Source organism: Phyllostomus hastatus, unplaced genomic scaffold, assembly GCF_019186645.2.
Source record: "Phyllostomus hastatus isolate PE091 unplaced genomic scaffold, TTU_PhHast_1.1 phas_scaffold_755, whole genome shotgun sequence".
In the NCBI taxonomy this organism is placed as follows: domain Eukaryota; kingdom Metazoa; phylum Chordata; class Mammalia; order Chiroptera; family Phyllostomidae; genus Phyllostomus; species Phyllostomus hastatus.
Genome location: NW_025334039.1, coordinates 10,036,172 through 10,052,412, shown reverse-complemented (window position 1 = coordinate 10,052,412; position 16,241 = coordinate 10,036,172). Strand labels below are relative to the sequence as shown.

Sequence of the window (16,241 nt, the reverse complement as noted above, 5' to 3'; positions counted from 1 at the left end):
TTCACGCCATCTAGCCCTGGATTCTCTTGTGTTCCTCAAACTCACTACGCCTGGTCCTGCTTCTGGACTTTTGCACTTGTGGCCTCTACACAAAACCCTCTTCTACCAGATTTCTGCTTGGCCCACTCTTCACTGTTTTTGGACCTCTGCTCAAACATCCCCTTATCAGAGGACCTTTCCTGACTGTATGGAGTAGCACCCCAAGTCCTCCATAGCTTGCTTCATTTTCCTCCATAGCACTTTCTAGTACCTGCCATATTATATTGTTAAAATACAAACTGAGACATAGTGCAAATTTTAAGAGTTTATGTGAGCAAAACTTGATTCAAATTGGGCAGTGCCAAACCAGAAGTGGTTGGGAATGCCCCACCCACAGGGACTATGGGAAAGATTTATATAAAGAATTTAAAGAAACAAAGATGAGAAATTATTGATTGGCTATAGCTTAACCCCTAATTGGCTGTTTGTGATAGGTTGACCTTTAAGTTTTGATTTTGTAGCCTTGAGGCATTTATGGGTTTGGGCTTTGGTCTGCTTAGTCAGTCACCGAAACATTGAAGCTACTTTAGTCTAATAGACTCTTTGTTTAATTAACAACATATTCACATATTCACGTGGTTTCATTGTTTATTGTCTGTCTTCCTCAATCAGAATGGAAGCTCCTTAAGGCCAGGTCTGTTTTGTTTACTGATGAATCCAAACATCTAAAATAATGCCTGGTACCTAGTAGGCATACAACAAACACTTGTCAAATGAAAGAATATTTGGACAATTTTTACATTTCTGACTTTGGTTTCCTTGTCTGCAAAAAAATAAATACATAAAGATAAAGATGTTTGTATTAATTTCCTAGGGCCATGGTAGCAAAGTACCATAAACTTCATAGCTTAAACAATGGAAACATATTGTCTCCTAGTTGTGGGGGCCAGATGTCCAAAATTAAGGTGTCAGGAGGGTTGTTTATTTCTGGATGCTTCAAGGGAGAATCCTTTCCTTACATTTCTCTTAGCTGCTGGTGGCTGCCAACTACCCTGGGTGTTTCTTTGCTTCTAGATACAACACTCAGGCTTTGTCTTCATGTTCACATCAGCTTCTCTGCAGCATCCCCAGAGCTTCTAAGAGCACTTGTCATTGGATTGAGGATGCATTCTAACTTAAGATGATCTTGTCTCAAGATTCTTAAGTTAATTATATCTGTGAAAACCCCTTTCCCAAATGAAGTCACATTTATAGGTTCTGGGTGCGCATATTTTTTTTTGGTAGTCACCATCCAACCCCCTACAGCACTATCATGAGGACTATACACAATAAGGTTTATGGAAGCTCTTTGTAGAATTTAATGTATTATTCAAGTGTGAGTCATTATGTTAAAACATTTTATCCTCTCAGATATGATTCGGTCCCAGCCTACTGAAATATGTTTAAATGCTAATTCTAGCTTCTAGGGTATTCATTGGTCTTCCTAACCCTAAGTCAATAGTAAAATTGCTGAATATGTCTTCTATATATTCATTCCAGTTATTAATTTAAATAGCATTAAATAGAACAGAGCCATGGAGAGAGGAATGAGGTCTGAAAGCAGAGAGCTTTTCTGGATCAGCATGAATTGGTTAATCAGTACATTTCAGGTATAGGGTTGTGTCCAGTTAAGTAACTCCCTCAGGGTACTTTCATCTTTCTATTTCTGCATATTAACCACAGCAATATTATGTTATTCTTTTGAATCTCTTATAAAATATAGATAGAGCTGGCCCATCCCATTGCATTTGTTTGTTGATTTATTCACCTGCTCCTTCAACCAGGAATCATTGAGTGCCTGCCAGGTGCCAGGCACTGAGGAGTTGGCATTGAACAAAAGAGACAGTGTTTCCACTCTAGTGGAACTTATTGTCACTTATTGCTTGGTCTAGTGACTAGAATTAGAATGAAAACTGTGAGTGAGTGTGTGTGTGTGTGTGTGTGTGTGTGTGTGTGTGTGTGTATTACGGAGCAGGGACTGGAAATGAAGTCAGGCAGTCATGACTGTTTTGCAGCCCATCCTAACCATCACATTCCTTTTTAGGTGTTTCGAACCATCCCAATTAACTGGTCTGTTCACAGATTCCAGCTTTCTCCTTATCTTGTTTGAATATTAGAAGTGCATTTGTTGGGCTCCTGTCTAAGAGTGTGGATTTAGGTCTCCAATTCTTCAGATTCAACCTGTGGTCAATCCTCTTGGAAATTTCTCTTGGTCTTTTGAGGTATCATTCATGCAAGGCAGAAGGCCTGAATCTAGATGCCCTTTTCTGTAGCAATTATAAACATAGGCAATAGTGTGGTGATAGCCAGAGGGAAAGGGGGGTCGGGTAGGTGGAGGTGGGTAAATGGAGGGAAAGAGGGAGACAGAAAGAGACTTTGCTTAGGATGATGGGCACATGATGCATTGTGCAGATGATGTTTTATTGAGTTGTACACTTGAACCTGTTTGGTTTTGTGAACCACTGTCACCCCAGTAAATTCAACTGAAAACCTGAATATTATTTTAAAGCCAAGAAGAACTGCTATAATTTTCAGCAACTTCACTGGGCTAAATGCTTAACAAACACCATTTTTAAAAATCCACACAAATTTATCCTATGAAGAAAGCATTTTACCTCTGCTTTACAGATCAAGAAGCAATGGCAACAAGGGGTTAAGTAACTTGCCCAGTGTTACACAGCTAGTGATGGTCAGAGCCAAGTTCAGGCCTAAGGCTCTTATTCTTTCACCTCTAGGCTACCCTGCCTCCATTCTTTCCCTTTGATCTCAGAGCTCTTGAACTCCCTCCTAGTGTTCTTTTCACTGATCTGTGCTCCACCCCTTTCAGTTTAGAAATCCCCCACTTGAACATAGCTGCTGTGTTCTTCTTCCCCTTGGTTATCCTTCGAATCAGACCACCAGCCCAAGGCAGAAAGCTGCTTATCCCTGTCAATGTCAGGTTCTGAATAAAACTGGAAAAGCTTCCTTTGTTGTCCCTCACATTTTTCTCATCAAGAATCAGTTCACTTGGGGCTTCCGCCTTTCTGACATAGTCCTTATAAGTCCAAGCCTCTTTCATCTGGTTAAGAGCCCTTCTTACCATCTTTTGAATATTTCCATTTTAATACCTGAGTGTCTCAGAGAATTGGCTCCTTTAGGTACTTCTTTTTCCCTTGATTGGATTTATTTGCAATTACATGTCAGAATTACTTTTATTTTCTGAGAACGTTCCACTTTTTTGAGTAATCTCCTTTTTAGCATTTTATAGCCTCAGTATCATCAATCAAGTTGTATAAATATACCCTGGGTCAAACTCTATTCAGTACAGAAGTCTAAGAATCTGGTTCCTCAATCTCTTGAAGGAGATATTATAATATTATGTTCTATATGTGGCATCATATAATGACATACAAATTAACGGTTAAATCTGTGTTTCCTCATTAAGTGGCATAGAATGGGTTGGGGGAATAGCTGTGAGCTAGAACAGTAGAATAAGCCTCCACAGAACAGGAGACTTGAATAATATTAGATAGTATATATAACATTAAAAACCACTTAATCCTCCCTACAACCCAATAGAATATCCCCATATTTCAGATAAGTGAATGGAAGTATAGAATGAATAAGCAAGGTATCCAAGGACACACAGATTGTAAGTAGCTAAGTAGAATTTGAATTTTGTGCATAGGACTCTAGAGCTCAAATTCTTAACTGCTCAGCTCTCCTGGAAGCTTCTAGATAAAGAGAGAGAGAGAAAGAAGGACTACCAGATGAGGAATGTTCATGACTGGGATGGGGCACTATTAAGAGGAAGACTTTGGTTGAAGGACATTTACTATTAATTGGAAGAGAAGGATAAGGGCACTATACCTCAGTGATGGCCCTGAAAACCAACTGGGCCACCATGTGCTCGGAGGAAACAGCCCCAGATCTCATGAAGCCCAGTTCTGGTAACATGACCAGAGTAAGGAGAAGAGAGGCTTATTCTGTGAATTATAAGAAAAAATTAAAAATTGGAGTGGTAAATGACAGTGAACAGTGTCAATAGATGCCCCTTGCAACAAATCAAATGTATTCAATGGGGAAAATCATTGCAGCACATTTTGACATCTTGGGCCTTTCTTGTGCTCGCAGATAGCAGTATTAACAACACTGTCATTGAAAAGGAAGAAAATGACACATATAACAGGTGAAAATAAAGCCATGTGAAAGGTATGAAATTTCTCAGAAAAATGAATTTGGAGAAAATTCAGAGAAATGCACATCTGTTCCACTATTCAATGATCAAACACCTTGAAAGCAAAAACATGACTTGGAGTGCTAGTTGGCTATATCATCAGCTGGTGAACCTACCCCCAATAGATAATCCTGTGAAAACACTACTCATGTGATTTAATCCCATGTTTTTCATGAAGCATTAAGTTGCTTTCTAAGGATTTCTAAATACCAGGTTGCTGATGGGTGTGATTATTAACAATCAAAGAGTCCTATTCACAAGTGTAAAGGCTGCAGTCTTGGGAATATGGCTAACTTCCAATTGAATAATTAAAGACAGTATTCCCCCTTATCAGCTGGGGATGCATTCCAAGACCCCAGTAGATGCCTGAAATCATGGATAATATCAAACTTTATATATATGGTATTTCTTTTTCTACTCATACAAACCTAGAACAAAGTTTAATTTGTAAATTAGACACAGTAAGAGTTTAATAGCAGCAACTAATAATAAAATAGAACAATGATAGCAATATATTGCAATTAAAGTTATGTGAATGTGGTCTCTCTCTGATAACTGGTCTGATCATTGGGATAGCTACTAAGTGGCTAACACGCAGGCAGCATTCACGGCATGGAGATTCTGAACAAGGGGATGATTCTCATTCTGGGTGAGACAGAGTTGAGATTTCATCACTCTACTCAGAACAGCATACTCTTTAAAACGTATAAATTGTTTTTATTAAATAGAACTTTCCATGTAATATTTTTGGACTAGTGTTGACGTGGGTAACTGAACCCGTGGAAAGTGAACCCGTGGATAAGAGAGATGACTGCATAGAGGACCTTGTTGAATCCCCCTTGGAGTTGTGGTTATGAGGGCAACTTAGAGGGTGATTTGTAATTGTGTCTGTGGCCATAGAATTGTGCGATGCATCAACAGTAGAATAAGCATTGGCCTCTACTGAAAGCATAAAAAGAACCTATCATGTCTCCTATGGGAAAGCTAATGGTCTCCCTTCAAATAAAAAAAAATGAAAATGATTACTGACACAATCAAAATAAAATGTCAATGAATCATTTCTACTTCTAGTTTTGCAGAATATAGTTAACTACCAAATTATAGCACTATGTCAGAGAGTGTTTTAGAGTACTAAAGTATTTGCTTTTATAGTATCTATCCAAGAGATATTGTTTTTAGTACATAATTGAAGTCTGAGCACTCTTAATTTTTTTATTTTTTATATAATAAAGCAAAAGGACTTTTCTTTTATAAGGTATAACATCCTAAACTCTGCATCTAGTAGATAAGGATACAAATGATTTTTTAATTAATAAAAGATTTGATAATTTACATGATCGAATCCCAAACCCAACTGTATACAAGAATCACCTGAGAAGCTTAAAAGTAAAAAAGTTCCGTGTTCTTAGGTCCCTAACATGAACTGCTTAATTAATCAGTGGTTGGGAGTAGGATTTGGCAATCAGTATTTTTCTATTTTTCCTTTTAATCCTCATCCAAGGACATTTTTTCATTGCTTTTAAGAGAGGAAAGGAGAGAGAGAAACATTGATGCCAGGGAGAAGCATTGACTGGTGCCTCCAGTACACACCCAGACCCGGGATGAAACTTACAGTCTAGGTATGTGCCCCAACTGGGAATCAAACCTCCACCCTTTCGGTTACTGGACAATAGTCCACACAACTGAATGATATCAGCCAGGAGGGTAATCTGTATTTTTCAAAAACACTTGATGTGCAGCCAGGTTTGAGAATATTTGGTTATCTTCACTCAGCTTCTAGACAATTGCTTCTCTTATGAACTAGATGTTTAAAAAATACCTTTGATTAAAAGAATGGTAGCAACCAGGATAACATCCCACTGTACAGAGAGCCAGCAGCTGGGGGGCTGACAGTAGTGCTGGGGCAAGGTTGTCTGCATCCACAACCTTTTCTTTGAGGTCCTTTGAGACGGGGCCTCAAAGTCATTGGTGAAAGTAGAAAAAAATGTCTTAAATCTGATGGATGTCTGATAGTTATTAGACAAAGATCATCAACTACTGAGAAATCCTTGTTTCTTACATGCATTTCACAGGAACTTCTTGAAAATATGCTCCAGTCATTTTCAAAAACAATTAAAAAAAAAGCATAACTAGGGAATTGCAACATTTTCTGTCCAAGTCTGGAAGGGAAACCAAGTAAAAGTTTATCAGTTACTCCTTTGTTCTTAGGTTCCTAACATGAACTTAGAACATTGATAGAATATTTATGGAGGTGATGAAAACTACCTAACCTAAAATGACTTTGTTTATGAAAATAAGTTTATCATCTTTGTGCCGTGGAGAAACTCTAATGTCTTAGGTGGAACCATGGCCGTCTCAATTCATCACACCACCTATAACTCAAAACAGTGGATTCATCAGATTTTTCCAGTTTATTGGCAATGGGAAAGAACAGTTTATTCATCTTGTTGGATTAGATGATCTCTAAGGTCCTTTCCATCTATAAAATTCTATTATTCTTTTCCATCTCAGTGATAGACAAAGTATAGAAATTCATCACATCTCTCTGGTACAGTAGAAACTAGTAGAATCTACAAGTATTTTAACCCCAGAGTTTAGTCTCCTCATACATTTTACTGGTGAAGTATACCTTATACAGCCTTAATTTTTTTATGACTCAAAAGTAGAAATTCATCAGTAATAATGGTTATAATCAATATGGGGGTGCTGAGTGGTGATGGTAAATAATAGACTCATTACTATTCTCTTGGGTCTCATTCCTAGCTGATGATGAATAATCTTTGAGATATAAAAGATCCTCTATGATACTAAATTATATGAAACCCATGGAATATCAAATAGTTGCCGCACTGTCTTTGGTGCTCCTATAGTTTCTCATATATCTGTTAACATTTATCTCATTATTTTGCATTTTTCCTGTGATGTGTCTGTCTCACTGACTAGACCAGGAGCCCTTTGGAGGTCAGGGCCACTCATAGGTACATCACCAGGATGCAGTGCAGTGCTCAGTGTGTGCTTAGTTGGCATTTGATTGGATATGTCTTGAATATTAAATGAATTCAACTGCCTACAAATAACTGTTTCATTTTTTGAAATAAAGGCTGAAAGACAAAAATCTTTCTACAAAGTCTATGATGAAGCTTAGAAAAGAAGCTAAGACAATCTCAAGTACCTAGAAAATGTTAACTCAAGAGAAGGCTAGAACACTTACTTATCAGGTCAACTTTCTCTCACTTCTGCTTTTAGGAAGGATAGGTAGATCAACTAAACAATCATTGTGTTTCAATTCAATGTAGTGTTGTTTAGTGTTTAGATCAAGTAATACAGTATGTACCATTGATTTCACGGGGGGATGTCTTCCCAGGTATTCACTTGATCACTTTGGTGAAATATTTAACTTGTCTGAACTGCAGTATGTTTTTTAAAAATGGAAAGGTTAAATAGATTAATAGTTTTCTAACATTATTAATAGAGAAATCCTTTCTGTCTTTCAACACACACTTATGTGAAACCCTTTATAGAAAAATGATGCAGTGCTATTGAGATGGGAGGAGGAGTGTATTGGTTAAGATATTAATACTAGGTACTATAACAAATGACCCTTAATCATAGAAACAAAAAATAATTTATTTCTCAACTCACATAAAGTCAATCTGTAGCCAAAAGTAGGGTTTGAGGGTTAGGACTCTCTCCAGATGATCACACAGAGACACCAGTAGGTGGAGTCTCTGCCACCTTTAATGTGGGGGCTTTGAGGCAAATCTACATTTTGATGCCAACCAGAAAATGTAAAAAGAGACAAAGGATTACCCATGGGAGGTATTTTATGGTCCAGGTCTGGAGGTGGGCACATAGGTGGGGCCATCAAACCTAACTGCGAGGGAGGCTGGGAAATATGTTCTTCTTCTGTATCCACAACAAAGAGTAGGTAATGGGTTTGGTAAACAGATAGCTGGACTCTGTCACAAAAAATGGTGGCCTGTCACCCAAGAATGTTTACCTAGGGCACTGAAGAGGACAGTTTGCAATCACTGAAACAGGTGAACCCTAAGAGCCCCTTCAGCTTAATGTTCAGTCATGGTACCAAGCACCATGCCTGAGACACAGGAGTTCCATAAATGCCTCACTTTCCCTGAACTGTTGAAAGAGAGATGTTAATTCCTGTTCGGTATGGCATAGGCCGTGTTTGGTACCTCCCCTCTATGCACCCCTGCAGTGTGATAACTCTCCCGGAAGTTCCAAGTGGCTCTTGGAGTTGGGCACTTGCACAGAGTATGAGATGGCAGAGCTCTCTTAATTCTGGCTTGAAGTTGTAAAATAGATCTAGCTGTTTGTCATTCATGTTAAGGAGAACTTAGAAGATATAAATGAAAAGTTTCACTCACCCATATCAGACAAGGATTCAAATCCATGTGATGTCTAAGATGTCAGCTATTCTCTCCATAAGCTTCTTACACTGCCCCTGCCTGGCTGTTGTCCCCTGCTGGGTCAAACCTTTCATCCTGACTGCGTCCTGCTGAGCCATCTCTTCCCTGTGTCTCTCACTACGTGTGCTTTCCTTCAGCAAGCTAACTGCAACCAGGGTTTTGGTTATCATCTGATGAATTCCACATCTGTTTATTCAATCTGTGTCTGCACATCTGTATACCGAAATGCTCACAAGACAGCTCATGTTCAAAATGTCCAAGACCAAAATCCTATTTTTTTCTTCCTCTGGAATCTCAGTCTTGGAAGACTGCACCATCATTCACTGCTTCATCCAGTTTGGGTCTGGGAACCACATTATCTGTTTCTCCCTCTTTTTCATCCTCCTTCAAGCCAAAATGGTCACAAAGTTATAATCACTTATGTCTTTTTAAAAGTTTTTGTAAAAGATTTTCTTGATTTACTTTTTAGAGAAGGGAAGGGAGAGGGATAGAGAGGAAGAGAAACACCAATGTGTGGCTGCCTCTCACACGCCCCCTACTGGGGACCTGGCCCACAACCCAGGCATGTGCCCAAGACTGGGAATTGAATTGTCAACCCTTTGCTTCAAAGGTCAGTATTCAATCCATTGAGCCACACCAGCCACGGCCTTTTTAAACATTTTTGAAATTGCCCCGTCTCTCTTTAAATCACCACAGGAACCAAAATGCCCATCTTCTCTTAGCTGTATTATTTACACAGTCTCTCAACTGATCTCCCAGCCTGTAGTCTCTTTCCTCTTCAGCCTGTGGTGTATTCAAATCCCCAACACGTACTCCATTATGTAAACCATTTGCCTGGCTAGCAGGCTCTTAGCTGTCTCACTCCTGCCAACTATCTATCTTCATTTACTGTCCCCTTCCCAAATGAACAATTTCCGACAAAGTAGTCCCCATTTGCTGAACATGCTGTGCCTCTGGTGCCTCCATGCAGGGTCTAGAAACATCCACAGACAACAAGTAAACCACATGGGCTTGGCTGTGTTCCAAGAAAACCTAACAAAAGTAGGTGGGGGCTGGATTTGACCCACGGGCGATAGTTTGTTGATCTCTGCTCTATACCTTTGTATTTGTTGTTCCTTCTGCCTGGAATGACTTTCCATCCTCACTGCACACCTCATTGTCTCTGCCTCTACCCTTATTTTGAAATTCTAATTTTCAAATGTTTACTGAAACGTTTCTTCTTCTATAAAGACATTTTTGAATAATGCTCTCTCCTAGAGCATATTATACATATAGGCAATTCTGATTATTTGCAGTGGTTGTATTCTGTAAAGTTGCCTTGAACGCTGAATTAGTGAATACTGAACCATTGCTTCCAGGGTAAATACGAGGTTAGGTTCCTGTGAGCCTACAGTCAGCACATTTTCACCAACTGATAGATATATAACCCTGTTTTATGTGTGTGTCTGTCTAGAGAAACCTAGTTTAATATATATTACTACTTCATTAACATTGTACTCACAGTCAATAGCCAACTCATGCCTAAATGATGCTTATGTGACACACATATTTTCTCCACAAGGCACATCGCAACCTTTTTGTGCTTAAGAACACCCGACAGCACTTCAGCACTTGCTTGGAGGAACTTTTAAACAGTAAAATCACCAACAAAAGTACAAAAATGTGAAAAATGTGGCACCAGGTAGACCACAAAAGGCATAACTGTTTACAGGATGAGAGCAGAAATGAGAAGATAGAACATCCCTTCGGATTGTTCTCCCTCAGCTGAGAAGGTACATATCAGACGACTCCAAGGCATCAGTGCTCTGCACATGTCTGCAAAGGAAAGCACCATGACTACTAATTGTGGGCTTACACATACATTTTAGTAATTGGGGTATTTGCAAATATGGAATTAGGAAGGGTTGACTATATCTCCATAGCAGAGTCAATAGACTGGACTGCTAGGTTCTTGTGGACTACTTAATTCTCTTTCTCTTTTCTATCTCTATGTCCTTAGGGCTTAAGTGAAGATTTTGAGTATTTATATGAATGAATGAATGAATGAATGAGTGAACGAATTTAATAAAATATATATTCTGCTTAATATTTTTAGTAGAGGCTTTATACATGCAGGGAAACTTTAAAAAAAGACTTTTTCTAGCATTTGCTATGTGATTAATAATTCTACTGCAGTACATAGGGAATGATGTTGCTTTCTTTCTATTTAACATCTTCATCAATAATTTCCAACAGGCAGTAAACAACAAATTAATGAAATCTGCAGATGATACTATATAAAGAGGTGTTGTAAACACCAGTAAGAGTACTGATGTAGGATAAATGAATTCAGAGAAATTAAAAATATGAAGTAAATGAGGAATGATGCAACCAGAAAAATACAAATAAAAAATCTAGTCAAGCAAATTTTAACTCTCCAGGAAAATCTGGATACTTCTGCTTGTTGATTCTAAATTACCTGTGTACTTATTTATTCAGCAGGCTTTTATGTGGGGCCTACTAGGTACCTAGGATAGTGCTCTGTCCTGGGGTTATCAAAATGAACAAGACAGTCAGTGCTCTTGCCTCATGGGGTTTATATTCCAGAGGAGGAGAAAGAAAAGAAGAATGAATAGTCAAGAATCTCCAAGATAAGTGAAGAGATGATACTGGAGTTGAAGGAAGAGCAAGGGAAAAGTGTGCTCCAGAGAGAGGCATCCCCAAAGCAAAGGTACAGGGAGGGTAGAATTTATATAAGAGTGGCAGACACAAGGAGCAGAAAAGGAAGATGGTTGGAGCTTAATGTAGGTGTGGCCTGGAGGATAAGGGGGACTTGTGACCCGTGAAAGAGCAGGCAGGGAACAGGTTGTGTAGTACCCTGTAGGCATTGTGAAGGAAGTTGGATTTTATTTTAGGTGCCATGGGAAAGCATTGACAACTTTTAAGAAGAGTAAGAAACAAGATTAACTGACATTATTAGGGCAGATATATGGCAAAGGGTTCAATTAGAGGGTTATAGCAGTGATTCCAGCAAGTGGAGGTGTGGCTTGGGCTAAGATCTGGAAAGGAAAAGCTTTTGGAGGACTGGGATCTCTTTTCAAGGGAAGACTGGCAGGACTTGTAATGGATTGGCTGGGGATGGTGATTGGAAGGACCCAGAAGAATCAAGGGCGGACTCCTGCATTTTTTGGCTTGAGCAACTGTTTGCTTGAGTAACCAGGAATGAGAGCTACTGACTGAAATTAGGGAGGCCTCAAGGAGGAACAGTTTAAAGAAGAAGGAAGTAGAAATTGGTCCTTGTGGATATATTAAGCTTGAGATGCCTGTTAAACATTCAAATGACATTTGATTGTGAGCTTAGTTTGCACTTTACTTATGGTTAATGATGTTGAGTGCCTTATCATGTGCTCATTACCCACCATATATTTTCCTGCATATGGTTTTTGTTTCAGACTTTTGCCCATTTTTATTTGCTTATTTATTTTTGCTAATATTTGTTAATGATTTTTGCTTCTATGATCATAGGGAAAATGGTCTGTAGTTCTTTTTTCTTTAATGTCTTTATCTAGTTTTAGTATCAGAGATGATAATTAGCTTATTAATTTTCATAATGTATCTGTACATGAGTAGGTTTTAATTTTTATAATATCCATTATATATTTTATTTTTTTTAAACTTAAGGTTAGTGCTCTCTGATTTCTAAGAAATCTTTGCCTATCTTAATGTGGATATTTGGGGAGAGTGATATGCTCAGAAAGAACATGGAAGCTCTTTGCCCTTTCTCCATACCTTCCTTGCCTTATGTATCTCCTCCATCTGGCTGTTTGGAGTCATATCCTTACATAATAAACCAGTAATTCAGAGAGTAAAATGTTTTTCTGAATTCTTTGAGCTGTCCCAGTGAATTGATCAAATCCAAGGAAAGGGTTGTTAGAACCTCAGACATGTAGCTGATTGGTCAGAGCGCAGGTGACAACAGTGGGGAACAGTCTTATAGGACTGAGCCTTTAACTTGCAGAGTCTGATGCTGTCTCCAGGTAGACTGTATCAGAATTGAGTTGAATTGTAAGACAACCAGCTGGTGTCCGAGAATTGGTGACAGCAGAAACCACCCCCTCCACATTGGAGATTGACTCCAGAATCCTTATTATCTTCTTACTGAAACTTAATTTGTGGGCTAAGATATGCGTATCCTGGAAAATAGCCCATGTGCATTTGAGAGAATGTGTGTTATGTTGTTGTTGGATGGAGTAGTCCTGTGTGTCACGCAGGCCTAGTTCATGTATTGTGTTGTGTAAATCTTCTCTTTCCTTACTTATCTTTGCCTGGATGTTCTAGCCATTATTGTGAGTGAGGTATTGATGTCTCCAACTTTTATTGCCCCTTTCTCTTTTCAATTCTGTCAGTTTTTGCTTTATGCACTGATTGGGTTGGCCAAAAAGTCCATTTAGTTTTTTCCATAAAATAAAAGACACATTTTCCATTTTCACCAATAACTTTATTGTTGGGATATTTTGAGTATGTTGACTATCTACCACATGGTATAATGTTGATTATTCTCAGCTAATGTCTTGATTTGATGGCTATCAACTTCAACTGCTCTATCTGACCATGGAATATCATCCAACAAGAAATCTCCAGCATGAAACTTTGCAAAACACTTTTGACACATTTGACCAGTCCTAGCACTGCCCATACACTGTCAATACACTGCCCAAATCTTATTTTTTTGTATTTCAGTGTGTATTTGTCTTTCTTGAAATAATAAAGCATAATATGCCAAAATTATTATTTGTTTTCTTCCATCTTCAATATTAAAATGACTACACAAAAATTGACCACTTTTGATAAGTTTTTTTAAAGCATACTGATATGACAGCTGTCACATTGCAATCTAACAAAACTGTTTTGAAAGAAGTTAAAGACAACTAAGCACTACTAGGGCCATCTTATGAAAAAAAAAACAAAGGAGGTTTTTGGCCAATCCATATTTTGATGTTCTGTCATTAGGCACATAGATACATATAATTGTTATATATTCTTGCTGTGATAAACCTTATATCAATATATAATGTCTTTATTTGTTCCTGGTAAGCTTTTATGAAGTCTTTTTTTGTCTAATGTTAGTATAGCCACCCTTGCTGTCTTTAGGTTACTGTATGCATGGAATATCTTTTTACATGGTTTCACTTTCAATCTGTTTGTGTCTTTGGATCTCAAAAGAGTCTGTAGTACACAGCAGATAGTGGGATCATGTGTTTTTATCCATTCTGCCAATCTCTGTCTTCACTGGAAAACAGGAACTTAACAAGTTCTTACTACGTGTAGGCGCTGTGCTTGGTCTGGGGATAGATCCATGAATAAGACAGAGACAGAGATAGTCTGTGGCCCCAGGGAGTTTATGTGTTCTTATAGGTATACAGCATTAAAAATTAATTACATGACTAATTTCTTATAATTATGTAAATCCTATGAAGGGCAATATGTAAGTGGATGGTGTTCAGAACTACAAGCTTGTGATCTAAATCAGACTTTAAGCCTTAGTTAAGTAAGCCTGGAACTGACCAAAAACCAAACAAACAAAAGAGAAAAACAAAAACAAAACTATAGTGTAAATGTTCATCTCTCTCCATGACTTCACTTGACTGCAACTTACATACAACTTTTCAACATATCACCATTTGTCTTTGTAAGTAAAATACATTAAGAAACCATTTCAGTGTTCATACATAGGCCACAATGGATATGCCAATAACTATAACTTTTCTTGGAAATGAGTAATATTAACCTGCTTAATATGTATTTTCATCCCAAGAAATAGACACTTGGTATTTTCCCTAGGACTGGATTATAGGTATTAGAGATGGAAAAAGCAGAATTGGCCACAACAATGTCAGTTCTCCCTATTTAAGAAAATGCCTAAAAATGCAGGAGCCTGTCCGGCCTCCTCATATAAGCCCACCACCACTTTAGAATGATTGCAGCAGACTTCCCCGTCGTCGTGTTGGGTGGGGGGACAGGCACTCCAGCCTGAAGACGACGGGAGGTGGCTGTGGCGGGGGAGACCCTTTCTCAAAACTGTGTGATTGCCTCGAGTCCTCTGAGCGCTGGCCAGCCATGACTTGTCTGATTATTTCTTTCTCCACATTTTTGATTTTGAGTTCTCTTAGCTAAAAGCTCAATTTTTAAAAGTCTCTGAAATCTGATTATTTAAATGAATGTAAGTGGATTCAATATCTACAACCTCATTATACGCTGCACCAAATCCATTAATAAATCAACCATGATTCAACTTGCTTCTGTATAATGGAATTTTTGCTGGAGGTGCTGTAATTGGAAGAACACCACCAATTGCTTGTTATTTAATCTAGTGATTTATACAGATATTTTTAAATGCATATAATAGAAAACCAATTAGTATTAAGTTTCATTTCCCAATTAATTTTGGGACTAGAATGATTAAACATAGCTACCTGAAATAGCTGGTAATGAGCTGAAACAGGACGAAAATATAAGCAATTAATTGACTCATCAATTCACATGGCACAAACTGTTCAGTTCATATTTTAAAGAATTTTGAAAGAAAAAATTCTCTTTGGGGGAAGAGCCTAGACGGTGGTCATAACCATGGGTAAGACACTCTAATTTTCACTCTCAACATAAACTGTGTGAAGAGTCTTAAGCTCAAAAAATCTAAAATTCGTAAGTGGACGTGGATAAGGCTGGCCTGTGCCCGCAGCCTGTGTATCACAATGCAGAGGGATTTTGTGAGGCCCTGCGAATTCATCACAAAAGCCCACGTCCTGCAGAGGAGGGCAGGGTTCCTCATTTCTGTTTCGGTCAGCTTTTTGCATTGTTGATTGATTTACTGCAGTGCTGTTGTCAGTATTTTATCAATAGTCACATAGATCTCATGACTGGCATTCTGGCTTTTTAAAACCGTCCCCTTTGCTGTTACAGAGACCTGGAACCTGGAAGCCTGCGGGGAATGGCTGGTAGCCGTTTTATTATTATTTATGAATTCATCAGAAAGGAATAATGACCTCTAATTAAAGCCAGAAAATTACTCCTGGAATAAATTGCTAAAGGTCAGTCTCTTTGCAAAGAACCTGCTATGTGTCTATGTGCCTCGTGTTATCACTGTTACCAATAAGGCAGCATTCAGTCTATTTGTATGCCTAGGTGAAGGGAAAGAGTTGTTGTGTTAGTTCTTGCTTTTGGTGTTGAATTTCAATTAAACTCTTTTAATTTTTCCCCCCTGTTCTTGGTATGTTTCTCTTTTGAAGGTGGGAAGAACTGCTCTGTACTAGAGGTGATTAATTAGAATGGGCCATTCTTTTCTTGAGAAAAGTAATATGAGTATTACTTTTAGTCCAAAAATATTTTGGAACTCCATTTTCTAACAAAAGAAGTTTCTCCCCAATTATAGGAAGTTCTATGAAAAGCATTTGTCTATTTTAGATTAGGAAATCAAAGTGAATCAAAATACTGTAATAATCAAAAGAAATAATCAAAAGAAACAGCCTCACTTGAGATTTTGGCACAGTGAATAGATATTTAAATATTTAACAACTCTTTTTATCTTTACCTGTTCACAAGTT

At 38.1% G+C, this 16,241-nt stretch overlaps 1 long non-coding RNA gene across 1 annotated transcript in view; it reads left to right on the top strand.

Moving 5' to 3' along the window:
* Positions 1 to 15,618: 15,618 nt before the first annotated feature.
* The window catches only part of LOC123810552, a 62,734-nt gene continuing 62,111 nt past the window's right edge, over positions 15,619 to 16,241 (top strand). The window contains exon 1 of the long non-coding RNA XR_006784275.1: positions 15,619 to 15,728. This is a non-coding gene — a long non-coding RNA (uncharacterized LOC123810552). The remainder of the gene's footprint in view (positions 15,729 to 16,241) is intronic.